We start from the raw sequence: 3,386 nt of genomic DNA, 5'->3' as shown, positions 1-3,386 counted from the left end.
TCGTTAGCCCACTGCACCGAGCCGTCCCTAATTTAGTAGTGTAAGAGTAGAGGGAAGGCAGCTAGTCATCACCACCCACCGTTAACTCTTGGGCTACTCTTTTACCAACGAATAGTGGGATTGACTGCACATTATAACGCTCCCACAGGTGGGAGGGCGAGCATGTTTAGCGCGACGCGGACACGCGACCCTGAGATTACGAGTCGTATGCCTTAACGCGCTCGGCCATGCCGGGCCAAGACCTTATAACAAACCACTATTCATTAGCCATGTAATATGACATTTCTGTGAACAGTGCCAATAACATTATTATGTTCTGACACAGGCCTGCTAGTAACCACATGACAGATGACATATGTTCAGAGAGTAAGGTTCTGGCACAAGCCTGCTAGTGACCACAAGACAAATGACATGTCCAAATACTAAGGTTCTGATACAGGTTCCCTGGTTCGTCTTAAAACTATCTACATTCTTAAAAAAAAAAATAATAATCCACATAATTTATGAATCAGATATGTCATGAAAACAGTTTCTCCATAAATCACGAGTTTCGATCTCTCTTCTTGTAAAAATTGTCAGGGGGTTGTGCAAGACGAGTCGTTTAAACAATGAAATATTTACACATCAAACTACTTCTGATAGTTAACGTTTACTCTCGTTATCAGATACTATCAGCGACAAACGTAATCAGCATTTTTCACTTTAAACATGGGGGAATCCTCAATAGCCCCGGCACATGAAAATGTTTCAAGCAAGATTAGAATAAATTAATATACGATATCTTTTGTATGTTCCCCCCTTTCTAGTTGCTATATATTGTGCACCAGCAACACCAATCGTAAGGCGAGTGCAAACCACATCAGGACCTCTACCAGCCTACTCTCAAACTAAAACTCTTTTATATATGTAAAAACGGCTCGTTTGGGTTGAGAAATTTTTTTACGTAGAGGAGTAAACAACGTTTCGACCTTCTTCGGTCATCGTCAGGTTCACAAAGAAAGAGAGAGGTAACTGACCGGAAGCTGACCACATATTTGAAAGGGGTTGTGTAACTGAGTGTCGGAATGTAGAGGGCGGGCTTAGATGTTTGAATATATAATTTTATATAATTTATTTTATTATTTTTAATATAGGTATAAAGGTGTTCCTTTGTATTGGTGTATTTTGAGTTTAGGTTGTTGTACAAGTAAGGCTTCTTTAATTTTGCGTTTGTTCATGTTTGTTTCTTTATTTAGTATTTGAGTGTTTTCTATGGTTACGTTGTGTTTATTTGACTTGCAGTGTTTGAAAACGTGTGAAGGTGACTTTTTGTGTTCTATGAATCTGGTTTCCATTTTTCTACTTGTTTCTCCAATATAGAAGTCGTGACAGTTGTCACATTGTATTTTATAAATAATGTTGGTGTGGTGTTTGTCAGTGTAGTTTTTACATAGTATAGACCTCAGTTTTGTGCCTGGTCTTTGAATAAATTTGGTATTAACTGGAATATCATATTTTGTTGCTAGGTTTTGCCAAATGTTGGTTATTTGTCTGCTGATGTCGGGAATATATGGTATGCAGCAGTATATGGTTTGTGAATCAAAAAATCATTATGAGCTAAAGATCTGTACATTAAAAAAATAAAAACACTCACAAAATTCAGGGCATTCTACGAACTGGTTATCCGCGGCTAAAAATATCACGTCGTACAATACGATTTAATGGAGTAGAGAATATGGGAATGGTTATATTTCATAACCTGTATTAATTAATTAGACATCTCTACAGCCTCGACCTTACACTAAAAACAGTGATAAACACTACTTCTTAAAGCAGCCAATGTGTATTACAACAGGAGATCTTATTACAGGGCCTTATTTTATCGTTGGTTAATCAATGTTAAATACAATATAAGAATGTTGAAATCAAACTAAATGCTCCTCTTACGGTTATCACCCATGCTCTTGTCCTAAGTTACTTTCAAGAGCCCCCAGTGGCTCAGCGGTATGTCTGCGGACTTAAAACGCTAAAAAACGGGTTTCGATACCCGTGGTGGGCAGAGCACAGATAGCCCATTGTGTAGCTTTGTGCTTAATTCAAAACAACAACTACTTTCAAGATGGTTACCCCATTCCTGACAAAGTTACAATGCATGAAAAGGAATGGGTAATTAATTAGTAACCTTATTATCGGACGCGTTTAAAGGACTAAGATACAGATATCAATAAATATCTACAACTGTCGAACTATATTACGATGAAATATTCGGTTAGCTCTCGCCAGATTCAAGTTGGATAAACCAGACAACACAAGTGCTAACACAACAAAATATACTAATGTAAGAAAGAAAGAAGAGATTTGATAACGAAGTTGTTCAAACAATACTCATAGGAAGTATTTTTTCTTTTCTCTAATTATTATATAAAATATAAATTAAGAAATTTAGACAATCCGGTATGGTCTAGTGGTTAGGATACCTGGCTCTCACCCAGGAGGCTCGGGTTCGATTCCCGGTACCGGAAAAAAAAATTTTTTTAGGAATTCTTCCATTTTTTGAAATTAATACATGAAGGTAGTATTTTCTCTCTGAAACAAATAATCGTTTTCCATTAATTAATTACCAAAAGGAGCGGAACTAGTTAAGGTAACTAACTATGAAAATATATTTTAACAAGCGTGAAACTCGAATCTTGTATACATTTAATGTATATATTTAGTTCGGATTAATAAATACAAGAGACAATTCAAAGTTCCAATGTGTAGTTACAATATATTTACTATTGTTGTGGTCACAAGTACAGAGCGTAAATACGAGACAATTTGGACCTCTATGAATATACAAAAAGAAAAAAGTAAAATGTTAACAGCACGTACTGATTGTTGTCATTCGTAGAATTGTTTCCAAAACAAAATAAATGCTGCATTAAAATAAGTATAATTACAATTTAAATCTGGACTTTGGCAACTAAAGTAGAAATTGAAAATCATTTAAACATCAGTCCAACTAATATCACTTTACTTGTTTGTGTATTTATTTTGGTTTGGAAACTTCCTTATTGCAGTTTAATGAATAATTAACGGTCTGTATTTCATGTAAAAATATTTTTTACTATATATCTGTTCAGATTTTACACGTCCGTGGAATGTACACAGCATCTATAAATTTCTGATATAGTCATATATCTCTGATAGCTATAACTTTCACAATAATTAAAAGTACAATCAGAAATTTATAAAAGTTAATCCTTACTTTGTTCCACAGGTAAGTGTGCGGACTTATAGCGTTACAAACCTGGTTTCGTTACCTATGCATCGAATTGTGTAGTTAAACACAAAGCTACAAATCTGGCTTTCTCATCTGTGAATGGATATTTGTTGATGTCCAAAATGAACGTATCCTCACTGAA

The 3,386-nt window shown here is 35.2% G+C and overlaps 1 non-coding gene across 1 annotated transcript; it reads left to right on the top strand.

Annotated features, from left to right (window-relative positions):
• Positions 1-2,429: 2,429 nt before the first annotated feature.
• TRNAE-CUC (transfer RNA glutamic acid (anticodon CUC)) lies at positions 2,430-2,501 on the top strand. The gene has a single exon. It is a non-coding gene; the product is annotated as a tRNA-Glu (tRNA).
• Positions 2,502-3,386: the final 885 nt, after the last annotated feature.

Source organism: Tachypleus tridentatus, chromosome 12 (assembly GCF_004210375.1).
Source record: "Tachypleus tridentatus isolate NWPU-2018 chromosome 12, ASM421037v1, whole genome shotgun sequence".
Lineage (NCBI taxonomy): Eukaryota > Metazoa > Arthropoda > Merostomata > Xiphosura > Limulidae > Tachypleus > Tachypleus tridentatus.
Note: the sequence above shows the minus strand (reverse complement) of the source record. Positions and strands in the feature narration are given on the sequence as shown.